The sequence below is a fragment of the Eptesicus fuscus genome, chromosome 12, assembly GCF_027574615.1.
Source record: "Eptesicus fuscus isolate TK198812 chromosome 12, DD_ASM_mEF_20220401, whole genome shotgun sequence".
NCBI classification, from domain to species: Eukaryota; Metazoa; Chordata; class Mammalia; order Chiroptera; family Vespertilionidae; genus Eptesicus; species Eptesicus fuscus.
Genome location: NC_072484.1, coordinates 19,987,697 through 20,004,643, shown reverse-complemented (window position 1 = coordinate 20,004,643; position 16,947 = coordinate 19,987,697). Strand labels below are relative to the sequence as shown.

Here is a 16,947-nt window from a genome sequence, read left to right as displayed (position 1 = left end):
GCGGGCTTCAACCCACGCCGCCTGCCCGGGTCCGCGATCGGTGATGGCGGACCGGGGCAGCCGGCTGCGGGCTTCAACCCACGCCGCCTGCCCCGGTCCGCGATCGGTCATGGCGGACCTGGGCAGGCGTCTGCCCCGGTCTGCGATCGGTCATGGCGGACCTGGGCAGGCGGCTGCGGGCTTCAACCCACGCCGCCTGCCCCGGTCTGCGATCGGTCATGGCGGACCTGGGCAGGCGGCTGCGGGCTTCAACCCACGCCGCCTGCCCCGGTCCGCGATCGGTCATGGCGGACCTGGGCAGGCGGCTGCGGGCTTCAACCCACGCCGCCTGCCCCGGTCCGCGATCGGTCATGGCGGACCTGGGCAGGCGGCTGCGGGCTTCAACCCACGCCGCCTGCCCCGGTCCGCGATCGGTCATGGCGGACCTGGGCAGCCGGCTGCGGGCTTCAACCCACGCCGCCTGCCCCGGTCCGCGATCGGTCATGGCGGACCTGGGCAGCCGGCTGCGGGCTTCAACCCACGCCGCCTGCCCCGGTCCGCGATCGGTCATGGCGGACCTGGGCAGCCGGCTGCGGGCTTCAACCCACGCCGCCTGCCCCGGTCTGCGATCGGTCATGGCGGACCTGGGCAGGCGGCTGCGGGCTTCAACCCACGCCGCCTGCCCCGGTCTGCGATCGGTCATGGCGGACCTGGGCAGCCGGCTGCGGGCTTCAACCCACGCCGCCTGCCCCGGTCCGCGATTGGTCATGGCGGACCTGGGCAGCCGGCTGCGGGCTTCAACCCACGTCGCCTGCCCCGGTCTGCGATCCGTCATGGCGGACCTGTGCAGGCGGCTGCGGGCTTCAACCCACGCCGCCTGCCCCGGTCCGCTATCGGTCATGGCGGACCGGGGCAGCCAGCTCCGGGCTTCAACCCACGCCGCCTGCCCCAGTCTGCGATCGGTCATGGCGGACCTGGGCAGCCGGCTGCGGGCTTCAACCCACGCCGCCTGCCCTGGTCTGCGATCGGTCATGGCGGACCTGTGCAGGCGCCTTCCCCGGTCTGCGATTGGTGATGGCAGACCTGGTCAGCCGGCTGCCAGCGCTAACCGCCTGCCCCAGTCCACCATCATGGCTTGGATCTCACTGGCATGGGTGCTCCCCTCTCCCCCCGCCATCTTTGCTGGTTTAACGTATATTTGCTTCTGATTGGCTGGTGGGCGTGGCTGGTGGGCGTGGCTGGTGGGCGTGGCTGGTGGGCGTGGCTGGTGGGCGTGGTTTATGGGTGTAGCGGAGGTGCGGTCAATTTGCATATTACTGTTTTATTAGATAAGACTAGAGGCCCGGTGCACGAAATTTGTGCACGGAGGGGGGTTGTCCCTCAGCCCAGCCTGTACCCTCTCCAATCTGGGATCCCTCTCACAATCCAGGACTGCTGGCTCCCAACTGCTTGCCCACCTGCCTTCCTGATTGCCCCTAACCGCTTCTGCCTGCCAGCCTGATCACCCCCTAAACACTCTGCTGCCAGCCTGTTTGCCCCCAACTTCCCTCCTCTGCTGGCCTGGTCACCCCTAACTGCCCTCTCCTGCAGGGTTGATCACCTCCAACTGCCCTTCCTTGCAGGCTTGGTCCCTCTCAACTGCCCTCCCTTGCAGGCCGGTTGCCTCCCAACTGCCCTCTCCTGCTGGCCATCTTGTGGTGGCCATCTTGTGTCCACATGGGGGCAGGATCTTTGACCACATGGGGGCAGCTATATTGTGTGTTGCAGTGATGATCAATCTGCATAGTTCTCTTTTATTAGATAGGAGAGAGGCCTGGTACAAGGGTGGGGGCCAGCTGGTTTGCCCTGAAGGGTGTCCCTGATCAGGGTGGGGTTCCCTTGGGGCGGGGGCAGCCTGAGTGAGGGGCCTGTGGTGGTTTGCAGGCAGGCCACGCCCCCTGGCAACGCAAGCAGAGGCCCTGGTATCTGGAATTTATTTTCCTTCTACAATTGAAACTTTGTAGCCTGGAGCAGGGCCAAGCCTGGGGCTCCCTCCGAGGCCCGTAGCCATTTGTGTTGGAGTTATAATTGAAACTTTGTTGCCTTAAGCGGGTGGGCCCGGCCAGGGTGTGCGGAAAGCTTTGCTTCCCCTGTTGCCGGCAGCAACCCTGGCCTGCTCTCTCAAGCTCCATTCTGCCGCCATTTGTTTGAGTTTGTTTACTTTCTATAATTGAAACTTTGTAGCTTGAGTGGAGGCTTAGGCCTGCAATGGCTGACAGAAAGCTTGGCTTCCTCTGTTACCTAGGAAACCTTGCTCTCTGTGGCTGCAGCCATCTTGGTTTGGGTTAATTTGCATACTCGCTCTGATTGGGTGGTGGGCGTGGCTTGTGGGCGTGGCTTGTGGGTGTGTCGGAGGTATGGTCAATTTGCATATTTGTCTATTATTAGATTAGATGCCTATAATTCTACAAATATTGTGGGGCATGAGGTGATAGTGGAGTTGGTAGGAGAGCCTGCTGGTTTTTAATATTGAAGGCCTTTCCCCCCCTAAAATACTCAAAATAAGGATAACATTGTTGTTGAAGTAAAATCCCTAGAGCTATTCTCTCTTCAGTCTGAAATTGTGTGTTTGCCTGAGATTAACAGCTCTGGACAGGAAGCTATGGCCTTGAGGCCTAATTTTTATAAGGAAGAGAATAAAATGTTTAGGTCCATGTCACCCCTCAAACTCAATTTCCTTTACTTCCTTGTGGTCTGCAGGGAAATTTTGCTTTAGTCTTCTCTCCCAGGCAGAAGTCTGGAGTTAACATTCTAGTCAACAATCCCCTGATGAATACTTAGTGAGTGCAAAGTGCAATGAGGGCAAGGAGGTAAATATGCATCTTCTTTATACTTGTCTGAAAAAAAACTACAGGAAATCCAAAAGAGAGTGTTTAAAATGCAAATATCTCTGTTGTGCAATCACTGGAAGGGTTATTCAGGGTTGGTCACAAGGCAAGCTGGCATTTTATGGTGTTACCCTTTTGTGCTTGTCATTATTTCACAAGTTATTGCATATAACTTGAGACAAGTTACAAGTGCTTTTATGCATTTTGTCATAGTCTAGGCCAGGCATTACTTCACTAAATCCACTAGTAAAGGCCCAATAGAGCTAGATTTGTACCTGGAAAAGTCACTAAAGTGCTCCTTTTTATAACCTTTCAAGAAGCAGAGGCCATGTTAATCATGCTCATAGTAGCAAAAGCTCATTGATGCTGAATTCTCTGTGCTCATAAATAATATCCCATCAGAATAGTATCCAGAAATGAGAAGGCTTCCTTTACAATGCTAAGGTAAAAAATCTTATATAATAAAAGGCTAATATGCAAATCGACCAAATGGTGGAATGACCAGTCACTATAATGTACACTGACCACCAGGGGGCAGACGCTCAATGCAGGAGCTGGCCCCTGGTGGTCAGTGTGCTCCCACAGGGGGATGCCACTCAGTCAGAAGCCAGGCTCATGGCTGGTGAGTGCAGCGGCAGTTGTGGGAGCCTCTCCTGCCTCCGTGGCAGCCCTAAGGATGTGGCAACCCTAAGGATGTCCAACTGATGGCTTAGGCCCACTTCCCAGAGGACATCCCCCGAGGGCTCCCAAACTGCGAGAGGGTGCAGGCTGGGCTAAGGGACCCCCCAAGTTCACAAATTTTGTGCATCGGGCCTCTAGTGTTTACATAAAAGTATTAATTGGACTGACAATTATTTTTATTGATAGACTAGAGGCCCGATGCACAAAATTTGTGAACTTGGGGGGTCCCTTAGCCCAGCCTGCACCCTCTCGCAGTTTGGGAGCCCTCGGGGGATGTCCTCTGGGAAGTGGGCCTAAGCCATCAGTTGGACATCCTTAGGGTTGCCACATCCTTAGGGCTGCCACGGAGGCAGGAGAGGCTCCCACAACTGCCGCTGCACTCACCAGCCATGAGCCTGGCTTCTGACTGAGTGGCATCCCCCTGTGGGAGCACACTGACCACCAGGGGCCAGCTCCTGCATTGAGCGCCTGCCCCCTGGTGGTCAGTGCACATTATAGTGACTGGTCATTCCACCATTTGGTCGATTTGCATATTAGCCTTTTATTATATAAGATTATAATTACTTTCTGATTAATGCTTATCATTAAAGCCAGTATAAGAACTTATTCAAATCATTCAATCAATCTTTTGTTTTGATCAATAATTTTTTCATGCTTGTAACTTCCTCATTACATTGTAGTCTTGATTTAGTTTGAAGTCTTGCATGACAGCCATTAGATATAAGATAAATGCTAACCACTGGATGCAAGAATCCTTTGACAAATCAAGAAGATGAAAGAAAGTCAAGAGTATAAAATTAATTCTCATGTAATATTGGAATAAAAAAATGTAAGGATGTGGTGACAAATGGTAATAGATGCTGAGTTTCCCCCGATGATATGAGACACATTTGACAGAACACAAAATTTTAAGAACACATTTATAAACTAAGTCTGTTATTCTTGGGAAAAAATGGAATTTGATTTGTGTCTTACTTTACTGCAACTATTAATTTTTAAATACTGAACAATTTGTTTTCAGGGTTTATTTATTTTTATGTGTACTTGATGTAATTCCATTATTACAATACACAGAGTTTGTCATCTATAATAATAAGAATTATATTAAAATGCAATTTTGATGTGATAATGAATGGAAAAGGAGTTTAACTTCATTTTCTTTTTTATTTGGGAGTAATGTTGATATGGGGAGTAGATGCATTTTTCTCTCTGTCATTTCATCTGTAAAATTGAGATGAAATGAATCTCTAAATATACATGTATTCATTCCCTTAAATGTTTTCAGAGGATATAATTACTACTTCCTGAAACTATACAATTCTCTCCACTTCACCCTAGTATTCCTCTACTTCCCACCCCAATGGGCAGCTCGAAGGCCCCTTAACTTTACCCCTTCAGACCACTCCCCCCAAAAAATAAATTAAATCAAAATATGTTTGCAGCCAAATTGTCTAAAGCTAAGCAGATCTCTATTAGATAGTTTGGAAATAAAGGGGCAGTAAAGATAAAAATAAAAGTTTATGGATATAAAAGAGTACTTTTTTCTTAAGCAAGACCTTTAATCTGGAATTAACAAAATATTAGAAGATTTAATTTTCCTCCCTCCCTCCCTTTCACCTTCCCTCCCTCCTTCCTTCCTTTCCTCCCTTCCTGTCTCTTCTTTCTCTCACTGGGGGCCACTGCAGCTTTTAAACTCACACCACTGTATCCCTTTCTGGGGCTCTAGGGGAAACACCTGTGATGTTGAGATAAGCAAGGCAAGAGTGACCATGGGAAGCTGAATGGGAGCCCCACAGAAGAGAGTAAATGATGCATAGAGATTTTGTTTTGATCTATCACCAGACTGACTGGATGCGCTGACTTCTTCCTACTCATGCAGTCTGTACCTGTGCTCAGAGGTTTCTTTATGTTACATATTTTTTTAAGAAAAATGAGGATAGTTACAAAATGTTCTAGTCCTTTTTCAGGGTGTTGTACTTTATTCCTACAGGCATTTGTTGAGCACCTGCTAAGTATAAGGAAATATTCCCTATGTTATTGGTTCAGGAACAAATAAAATATGGTTCCCTCTCTATTTGGGGAAAAAGATCAAAAGCAGATCACTTACAGGTAAGGTTAAGGCAACCCAAAGGAAGAAAACACTGACACTGATGGAGTCTTATGTACAGTCCCTGAATGTGGAAAAGTAAAACTCATATGAATACTGGAATTATAGATAAGAAAAGAAGCCCAGTAGCCTAGATGTAGAATAATGGTGGTAGATCAGATATCATGGATTCACTGAGTTGAGATAGCTTTTCATACTCTACAAACAAGATGTGATTTGTTAATGTAATTGGCCTAGTGGAAAATGAAAAACTGGCGAGAACCAGCAGGAGGAGAGATTATAAGGAGAGTAGGGTGGGAAGAGAAGGACATTCTGAAGGTTTTCATTGAACACTATCCCAGCTGCCTTTCTATGCTGGTTTAAAGGATGAGCTTGCCTTGCCTTGGGTATTTCTAAGTGTCAACTCTACTGGTATACCTTGATTTTTCTAGCTTTAGGAAGAATAAAAATGCTCTCTGAAGGATATTGTGGTCCCTTTTTAGAGGTGCTTTTCAGGTACCTGTTAGTGTTCCAGTTGACCACTGAGATGTGCAAGTCCTGCACAAGTTGGCAGTCCTACCAGAGTCATTGATTTATTATCATTAAGCTGCCTAATTGGTAGTTACATTGAAAAGAAGACTGAGTGAAATATTAAAGTGAACACTAGAGGAAAAAATCATATCCGAGGCTTGTAAGTTGTCACCTTGTTCAGTATCTGTGTTCCCCAATACCCTGCAGGCCTAATCATGACTCCCGTGTAGTTTTACATGTGTACACTGTTTTTTTTCATTATTATCTGCCAGTCCCCTACTGTTCACATTGTACTACAGAAATGATCTTTGTCATTTTTGAATTGGTGTCCAGGTGGCTGCTGTCACATTACAGCAATTTTTAGATATTCCTCAGACCTACTGAGGTGATGCACAGTTTTCCAACAGTATGACTTTTTTCAAGTTTTATCTCTTCCGCAGAAGAGAAATTTTCTGTCATCGTTGACAGCTGGACAAGGAGAGATTGCAATCTCATTTTCCCCTCAGTATTTTCCTCCTTGGCAGCATCATGAATAAGCAGTATTTTAGATGGTTGACTTCCAAAAAATGTTTCTTGTCAAACTCCTGTCAGGATTTTGGAACTCAGGGAAAAACTTCTTTTCAGTTGTGATTTTTAAATTTTGATTTTGAAGTCTGAATTATGATTTTTTCTAAAGATTTTTTTGTTTTATAACCTAAACCTGGGAAGAAAAGGCAGCTCAATTCCTTTTTGTGTTTATGGAGGGCAACCTCCCTGTCAATGATAACCTCTGTATTGATGGTCTCTGCCAATAAAATTCCATGATAGGGTATTTTAGTAGTTTACATTATTATTGTTATATCTTAAATTTAATTCTATTAAATCAATGTCTAAATATCCTTTCCATGACCATTTTTAAGATATCATGTTATTTAAAACCCCATTGCATTTCATACATACAAATATAGCATGAATTGAAAGGAAGTAGAAAAGTGAATATTGTCTCTGTCACGTAACCCTTTCTTTCCATCTTCTCTATTTTTTTCCCTCAGTTCCCAAAGTTCTTAGAAGTAAAAGAGAAAAATAAATTGGGAAATAAATTAGTTATTTGAGAATTAGTCTCAGTTAGAACTAAAAGAATTAGATGAAAGTCTTTTAAACACACTTGAAATCTTTTTCTTCTCTCCTTCCTACTTCAAGTTATAACTTTCAGTGGTTCTTGTTGGGCACTCCAGTTTAGGCCACTCCGGGGTTACACCTCTATACAGTTATTTATACTGAGGGAATTCAACATAGTTTTGAAAGCATTGTTTTAGAAGACCGGGAGGCCACAAACCTGATTCTGCCAGGATTTGTTTGACTTTAAACAAGGTATTTTCCCTAGCTTGTTTGGTTCAGTGGATAGAGCATCGGCCTGTGGACCCGAGGGTCCCAGGTTTGATTCTGGTCAAGGGCTCCTACCTTCATTGCAGGCTCCTCCCCAGGGCACGTGCAGGAGGCAACCAGTTAATGTTTCCCTCTCTCTTCCACTCTCTCTAAAAATCAATGGAAAAGTATCTTCAAGCAAGGATTAAAACAAAACAAAACAACAACAAAAAACAAGGTCCCCAGTTTCCTCATCTGTATAAAGGGCATAATAAAAATAGTAATCATGCCCTAACTGGTTTGGCTCAGTGGATAGAGTGTCGGCCTGTGGACTGAAGGGTCCCAGGTTCGATTCCAGTCAAGGGCATGTATATCTTGGTTGGTTGTGGGCACATCCCCAGTAGGGGGTGTGCAGGAGGCAGCTGATCGATGTTTCTAACTCTCTATCCCTCTCACTTCCTCTCTGTAAAAAAAAAAATAAAATATATTTTACAAAAAATAGTAATCATATCATCAGGATGATTTATGAATTAGATGAGTGGATATATGTAAAGTATACTATATATACTTATCTAGGCAGCACTTAGTAGGCATATATATATAACATATAACACATAACACATAACACATAACACATAACATATAACATATAACATATATAAATATAATATAATATATAATATATAATGTATAATATATATATTTTACCTAATAATAGACAAACATGTAAATTGACTGTACCTTCGCTACACCCATAGCCAATCAGAGTGACTATGCAAATTAACCCAAAAAAAGATGGCGGTTAATTTGCATACATAGGTGCCCAGCGCCTGTGTTCCAGGAACATCCTGGCACCCAGGTCACTGTGAGGTAAGGCCTGGCCAGGAGTGGACCCCTGTGATTGCAGGGAGCTGAGGTTCCGCTCCTGCACAAGGCTGAAAGTGAACCCCCTGCGATCGATTGCAGGGAGCAGGAGCGGATCCCCAGCAATAGATCAAAGGGAGCTGGGGCTCCGCTCCTGCCCTAGAGGCTTTAGGCCTAGGCAGGCCTGGGGAGGGGTTGAGTCGGCGATCAGAGGGAGCTGGAGGGCCCCTGCCAGGGCCTAAAGCTTTGGCCAGAGGCTTTAGGCCTGGGCAGGGCTCAGCCCGCAATTGGTGTGAACTATAGAGGAAACACCTTTTCTGACTGCACATTGGCTAAGCTTCCTGTATGCCACTGGTAATATTCTTAGTAACTTGGGTAATAAGAATCCAAAAAGGTGACTTAGGGTTTTCCCACCACACTTCTGGAGAAAAAAACGAAGGTCTGCTGCTGGAGGGCTAAGAAATGTCATATCCTGCCCTAGCCGGTTTGACTCAGTGGATAATGCCTCAGCCTGCCGACAGCAGGGTCTGGGTTGGATTCTGATCAAGGGCATGTACCTAGGTTGCAGGCTCCTCCCTGGCCGGGGCCCAGATCAGGGCTCATGCAGGAGGCAACCAATCAAAGTGTTCCTCTCACTTTGATGTTTCTCTCTGTCTTTCCCTTTCTCTGCTACGTTCTCTAAAAGTCAATGGAAACATATCCTCATGTGAGGATAAAAAAAAATAAAGAAATGCATATCCTATGAAAGACACATCTTGAAAATGCGTAAAGAAAGTTGTCATTTTTTCTTGGTGAAGGGACTGAAGTCCATGTTGATGAAAACACCTTGGTGGCTGTGGTGACTGGCAGTGGCTGCAGCAGTGGGGTGATGGGGCTGGCACCTTCCCCCGATCAGCCCGGTTGCCTCCCACAAAGGGAGGCCAGACTGCGGCTTAGGGGAGCGGGCCTAAGCTGTCAGTAGGACATCCCCTGAGGGCTCCCAGTATGTGAGAGGGGCAGGTTGGGCTGAGGGATCCCTACCCCCAGTGCATGAATTTCGTGCACCGATCCCCTAGTAGATATATTCTGAGTGGCCAGATAATTATGATCTCTGAATGCATAATAATCTGGTCACTCAGTGTATATCCTACATAATAAAAGGCTAATATGCAAATTGTCCCCTCAACCAGGAGTTCAACCAGCAGGCAGGCCAGCCAACCGCCCATCTCCCCTCCCCCTGGCCAGCCTGGCCGGACCCCACCCATGCACGAATTCATGCACTAGGCCTCTAATATGTATATACTGAGTGGCCAGATTATTATGCGTTCAGAGATCATAATAATCTGGCCACTCAATGTATATATATTATATAGATGATAGATAAACAACAACATACATACTTAGTATTCACTCTCATCTTTTGGTAGGGAGTCACAGGTCATTTCATCTACCAGTGATATTCATAGCTTTAACCTTGGCAGCAACACCTTTATTCACTTGCTTCCAGGTAAGACCCCCGGGTTTCCTGACTAATGTGCAGGAATGAATAAGCGTAAGCCATTTGCATTTTAGCAGAGTCTTAAGGTAACTCATGCCATTTTTTTCTGTTGTGATTAAACTTTTTTTAAAAAATATATTTTATTGATTTTTTACAGAGAGGAAGGGACAGGGATAGAGAGCTAGAAACATCGATGAGAGAGAAACATAGATCAGCTGCCTCTTGCACACCCCCTACTGGGGATGTGCCCGCAACCAAGGTACATGCCCTTGACCGGAATCGAACCTGGGACCCTTCAGTCCTCAGGCTGAGGCTCTATCCACTGAGCCAGGGCTCTGTTGTGATTAAACTTAAAATTGTTTTTAATAGAGTTCATCTCTTAAAGGAATTAGTACATCATTAAGATCTAGGTATCTTCTCCTTGAACTTAACTCACTCATTCCACGCCCAATTTTATGTAAATCAATAAATTCTTGTCTGCTCTACATTGTTTATTATTATTTATCCAACTATGATAGGAGGTTCAGGTTAATTCCTGTGACTAGGGGAATTCCTTTAACCAGTAATCTTTCAATGACCTATGGTCAGGCAGGACTGTCGTTTTGTTCAGCTGCAATCAAGATATACTTTACACATCCCAGAGGGGATTTCTCCACCATTTTCCTCCTTCAGAAGCTGATTACAGAACAGCTATCATTCAATAAAAAGTCTAAAGTCTAAAAAAGTTTTGTCTAATTCTTTACAGTTCACAGCTCTTTAACTAACCACAGCTATATCCCATCAAAAGTAGGATTTACTGAGCCATCACTCAAATTCCTCCTTGACTCAGGTTCTTAAGTTTCATTATTGCTTCAGTATTGGGCACAGTACATCAGCACTCACAGAGTGTTGTTCAAGTCAGTCTAATCAGGAATACCTATTTCATAATGTCCGAGTAGCATACTTTTTTGTCATTCTCCCAAGTAAATGAACCACCAGTAGGACTGTAAATAGTTCTCAGGTCTCCATCCCTCTTCTTTCATTCCACCTCCAGGCTTTAGCAGGGATTTTTTAAGTGTGTGCATGTGTGTGCATGCATGCATGTGTGTGTGTGTGTGTGTGTGTGTGTGTGTGTGTGTAATTGATTTCTTTGGTATTTGTGGATCTCTCCTCAGAATATTTTAAATGCATAAGATGAAAAACAAATAATTACTTAGGAAGCTAATTACATAGAAATATATTCATCACAATTTAAAAATAAATTTGTGAAATAGTAATTTATGTGCCTTTACATTAACACATTAAATAATAAGAGCTGACATTAGATCTAAATATTACTATATTTAGAGATGTGTGTTAAATAATATTCTAGGATCTCTGTATCAACTGGAATGAAAATTATCTGTGATTTCTACTGCTAACCAAGTGACAGGTTTTCCTAAATCCACTTTTATTTATTCCTTGTATTCACAAGTAAAGGGAATGGTAAGTTTCAGTCAGATTCTTTTTAAAAAATATATATTTTTATTGATTTCAGAGAGGACGGGAGTAGGAGAGAGATAGAAACATCAATGATGAGAGAGAATCATTGATTGGTTGCTTCTTGCACGCCACCTATCGGGGAATCGAGCCTGCAACCGGGCATATGCTCTGACCAGGAATTGAACTGTGACCTCCCGGTTCATAGATCCATGCTCAACCACTGAGCAACACCAGTCAGGCAGAATTAAGATAGTCTTGATGAACTTTTGTAAATAAAGTGAAATGTTAAAATATTTCATATTACTTTATAACATACCGTTTCATAATTTACTTTTCTTGAAAGGAAATGGAAAAGAAGCAGGAACTTTAATTTAATAGTGATGGTTAGATAACAGGTTTTACTGCTTTTTTCATTTTAGACAGTAATGTAGTTCAGGTTGCTTACATGCTGTTATGAATGTGGGACTGACAGGCGAAATGACTTCTGAGGTGACTCTGTGTCCTTTTTTCACAGCTGTAGCCTCAGTTCCTGTCACAGTGCCTGCCACCTGCTGTTCTTTAAATATTTGTTGAATGAATATATGAGTGAATAAATGATACACACTATCTAGATGTGTAGATTGGTGGAATTAAACACACACACACACACACACACACACACACACACACACACACACAAAACCTCAGTTCTTCATCTGTGACTTGGGAATAAGAATACCAATCTGATGGGTTTTATTTTGAGAATTTAAAGCAATAATGTATGAGGTATTTAGCAGATAGGTAGCACATATGTGATAAATAAATTATAACTTTAAAATAGTGTAATTATCATTATTTTAAATATGTTTATTTTGCCAGCCATTAAATTGGTACTCTTGTGAGTCAAGAAGCAGAAGTGAATTTGGATTGTAGTTTTGTATTTTCTGTGCCTAGAGAGGGGTTTTCATCATGAGGCAAGACCTTTATTTTCTTGACTAAGAGTCTGATGCAGCTGCTCACGAACTGTTAGTAGCAATGGAAGAATCTAAGTACTGTAGTCTATTAGTTAGAAAGCTGTGATCAATAAATGTGAATGCTGATGTTCAAAAGCCCATTTTGAAGCTCTTTCACTATTTTGTAGTGGTTTGGTTGTCTCTTCTTGGTAACTCATTAATAAACATTTGGATCCATCCTCAGAGTTTTCAAAACTTATTTTTTAAAGTTTAGCATTCCAATGACATTTTATATTTACAGATTATCATAAGACTAGAGGCCCATTGCAGGAAGATTCCTGAAATAGGGCTTTCTGCAGAGGTCTGCTTCCCTCCCTTCTCCCATGCCCTGCGAGCTTCCCTCCCTTCTCCATCGACCTGCTTGCTTGCTTCTCCGCAGCTTCACTCCCTTCTGCAGTGCTTGGCTTCCTTCTATGCTGTCTTCAGTCTTCGCTCTGTGCCTGGGTATGCAAAATAACCACCCTCTTGGTTGGGTTAATTTGCATACTCGCTCCTGATTGGCTGGTGGGCGTGGAGGGTGGGCGTGACTTGTTGGTGTAGTGGAGGTACAGTCAATTTGCATGTAACTCTTTTATTTGATAGGACAAGTTTTGTTCCACTGTCTCACCCCAGTATAGATTAATGAAGATGTTCTTATTATCGCAATTTTCCAAAATTCTCTAGATAAATGTTCTTAAGAGTTAGCATTGTTTCATTTATCAGATATGCAATGAATGAATTATAGCAATACCATATTTAAAATTGATGTTTATATGACTGAACATTAGGCTGTTCATAGTCCATTTTTTGCATATACAGCATGATGCTGTTTTTATCTCCTTGCCTGATTTTGGGCTTTAGAGGCAGAATTGTAATACTTCTGTGTTCACATGTCAAATACAATATTAAACCAGCTACCAGTTGTGTGTGTATGGATATGGAGTAGGTGACCAAAAACAAACAACAGACACAAAATAAACTAACAAACACAAAATAGGTTGGGGACAGGTAGGAACAGAGCCTTCGAAGGGGGCATAGAAGGGTCAAAAGGCCAATTTGATGACTAAAGATGCTATATTCTGATAATGATTTTATTATACTCATATATGGATCCCAAAAATGTTATTTTCACAGGGATAATTATTATTTCATGGTGGGCATTGGAAGCAGGCAGCAGAGTGTGGAACATAGCGGGCATCGGCTACAGTGGGATGGAGGAGCAAGTGAGCAAAGGCTCCAGACCAAGGTGGGGTGCTGGTCGCTGTCATCGGGATGAGCCTCTGGTGGTTACTGAAAATTCTTTGCTCCCACATGCCACAGTCCCACCAGGCACTCGCACCTGCTGCCGGCAGTGGCCCTGCTAGCACCTGCAGCCAGTGCCAGAGCCACTTCTCATACCCGCTGCCAGTGCCTAGCTCCGGTCCCGATCACTTGGCACCATCAGTGGGTGCAAGCAGCAGCTGTGGTCTCTGATCGCCCCTAAGGGCTTCTCCACCTCCTCCTGTTCCTGAAGGGCAATCAGGGCAGCAGTTGCTGCTTGCACCCACTGATGGTGCTGGCCCTGCTCACACCTGCTGCTGGCGCCAGCCCCAATCACTCCACGCTGTCAGCAGGTGCTAGTGGGGCTGCTGGCAGACAGGGGACTGGAGTCCATGGTGGGAGGGACCAAGTGGGGGTGTGGAGGATGGGCTGAGACCCGCCCCTGTGCCCACCGCAGCCTCATGGCCCACAGTTTCAAGGTGCACGAATTTGTGCACTGAGCCCCTAGTTTAAAAATAAAACCCAACTTTTTGAAACTGATTTACCCTCTAATGATATTTTGTCAATTTAAAAATTTCCTTCACTTTAAGATTAAATATCACTATGCAGTTCTTTGAAAAAATAAGTTTATTATCTAGGTGCTTCTTTTTTAATTGAATGAGTATTAAATGTATTATCTATACCAATGGAACATAAATAAGACATGAATTTAACATGAATCTGTTGAATTTGTCATCATTTGTTATAGTTCTTCATTTCACCACCTTCAATTTTTCATGCACTCTATGCGTTTCCTCCTCTAGATAAAGTTTAAGACTGTTTATAGACTGCTGAAGACTGATGGAAATATACCTATAGCTCACTTTTTTCTAATTTAATTTGATTGGGCTGGGTTCAATTTGTAACCTTTAAAAACTTCTTTATTTTACTAAAATATATCTGTACCTACCTTTGACACCCAATTCCCAGCATTATTTACCTAAGATGCTTCCATGTGTAAGATTTCTAGAGCATTGCACATAATGTAACACATTGATTTTTAGGAGAGAAATTCTGACTGTGAATTATTAACTTGGTATTAGGATGAAATATTGTTAGTATTGGTTGCATTTGAAGGATCCTTATAAAAGTACTTGGTGCTCAAGATGATTTTAAATAGAACATGCAATAGACAGTAGTAACAGAGAGTTCACATTCTTGCTGTAAATTATTTTAATGCCATCACACAGGGAATTCAAGGCAGATAAAACTTCTCCATTTATAGAGACGAAATGTGCATAAATGGATTGTCATAATTCCAGAGGAATCGATAATACATACTCTCTGGCATACTTTTTATTAGAAATTGCTTGAGAAGCATTTATATTGTATACTAAGTAAATATATGATCATAGCCTTAAGATCTGTTACAATGTTAATTTCCCCTTGACGAATTACAATGCAATTTTCTAGGCTACTAATTTCACTAAAGAAGGTAATAACTGGAGCAAAAGTCTAATCAGATGCCAATCAGGATTCCTTGAAGCACAGAGTGTCAAATATTGAAGCAATTTTTATCACTCATGAAAGCACTTATGTTTTATGATATGCTATAAAATCTGTGATGAAAATCTAATGTTGATGAAGCTACCTTATTCCTCAAGTGTTTTTTCCAAACAAACAGCTTTCATATTTAACCAGATCTTTCATGAATATTCAAGTTTATTAACATAATACCATTATGTTATCTATTATAATACCATTGTATTATCCAGCTATAGCAGGATATTATATATAAATGTCAGTGACAGAACTCAACGGATTCATTATAAAAGTTATAATGGTGTATTCTTTTTATTCTGTAGGAAAATAGAGAAAAATATAAATATAGAATATTTATAATAGGAAAATATAGAATAGTTTCTTCTTATAATGTTAGAGTGGATTTTTGTCTTTATGTTTTAGAATGAAGCTGCACACTTCTCCATTCACTTTCACCCTCCAAATCATTTATGTTGTCATTAAGCCTTTGTTCCTAACAGAATAGTGCATAGTTTCATGAGGTGTAACCATATTTACAGGCATTAATTAATTTATCATTTTTGTAGCAGAACGTAGTTACTTTCTGTCTTGCCTGGAAGGAACCTTTGAAGGTACTGTGTAATTACATTTCTTCACCATGTCATCATCCTTTCCATTAAAGCACAGCCATTACCTGTATGTTTTTGTGTTTCTTCATCTGGGCATAAGTATGTGTGGGTTTCTCGGGTTTTGTTGTTAGTTGAGAGGTGAGAAGCATTTCCACACACCGTAGTATTTGCAGTTGACCTTGATAACCCTTCTATTAATGTTTTCAGCATGCTGGCACACCTCATGTGCAATCATGTAAAGTTATCAGCCTTTTCCTCTAAAATAAGTTTGAGAGACTCCTAGTTAAACTGCTATCTCCTGCACTTCAGGATCTAGGCTGTACAACTAGTAGGTACTAATTAGGGTGGATATATTCTCCTTTCCCGAGTCCTCTGAAAAATCTTTTTGTGTAAGAAGAAAATACTGCACCATCCCCAAGGTTCCTGGAGCTGAGAACAGAAGGATTTAGATGAAGTTACCCAGTGTGTTTAATTATTTAAATTTTTGATCCAGCAGCTGACACTTTCTCTTCATGTTTTAGGGGAGGCAAGACATCTCTGTTGACCCTAAGTAGTAATATTTGTGGGTTCATATGTAAAATTTTCTTAATAATCTGGAAGGTGATAGGTTTGATGATAAAAGAGACAATGTTTTATTTCCTGGAAAAAAACAACAACTAATTAACCAAATATCATTTATAAAATATGGGAAAATATTCCATTGCATTGCAGACGTGAAGTACTTGTCATGGCTAATGTCATCTCAATATTTGCACCTCAATAATTTATCATGTCTAGAATCTAGGGAAATCATGGACTAAGTTCTCACTGGATCCCTTGATCCCTCACAAGACATCCAGCCAACCAGGCTCTCAATTCCATTCCTTAATGCGCAACAGAATGATGGCAGACCTCCTTGTTAATAGAATAAATACTCTCCTCATCTTTGACTGAGACTGCTCCAGGTCTGAGAGGTCATCATTCCTGAGGTGCCACTATTCAGGCATCATCATTTCTATTCAATTTGTACCCTTTGTTTTGGAGTTTGCTGCTTTTAGGACTACCTCCATGTTACTCTTCTCTCAGGAGGACAGTGTCCTATTTTCTTCAAAGAACTATCATCACACCCTTCCCAGATAGGACAAAAATGTTTTTCACTACACTCAGAACCTCTAGAGTCAGTGCCCAAGTTTTATTTATCTTTGTCTTCATTTTGCCTGGTACATAGTGTTTAATACATGCTATCGAGTTGTGACTACTTAGATGAATAATAGTGAATATTTATATGGCATTAGAAATGAGTGGAGTAGTGGTATAG

The 16,947-nt window shown here is 42.9% G+C and overlaps 1 protein-coding gene and 1 pseudogene across 1 annotated transcript in view; one reads left to right on the top strand and one right to left on the bottom strand.

Moving 5' to 3' along the window:
• LOC103285788 (lysine--tRNA ligase-like) overlaps nt 1-6,603 on the bottom strand; it is a 72,538-nt pseudogene extending 65,935 nt beyond the window's left edge.
• The window catches only part of MACROD2 (mono-ADP ribosylhydrolase 2), a 1,996,248-nt gene that overhangs the window by 630,757 nt on the left and 1,348,544 nt on the right, over nt 1-16,947 (top strand). The window lies entirely within an intron of this gene.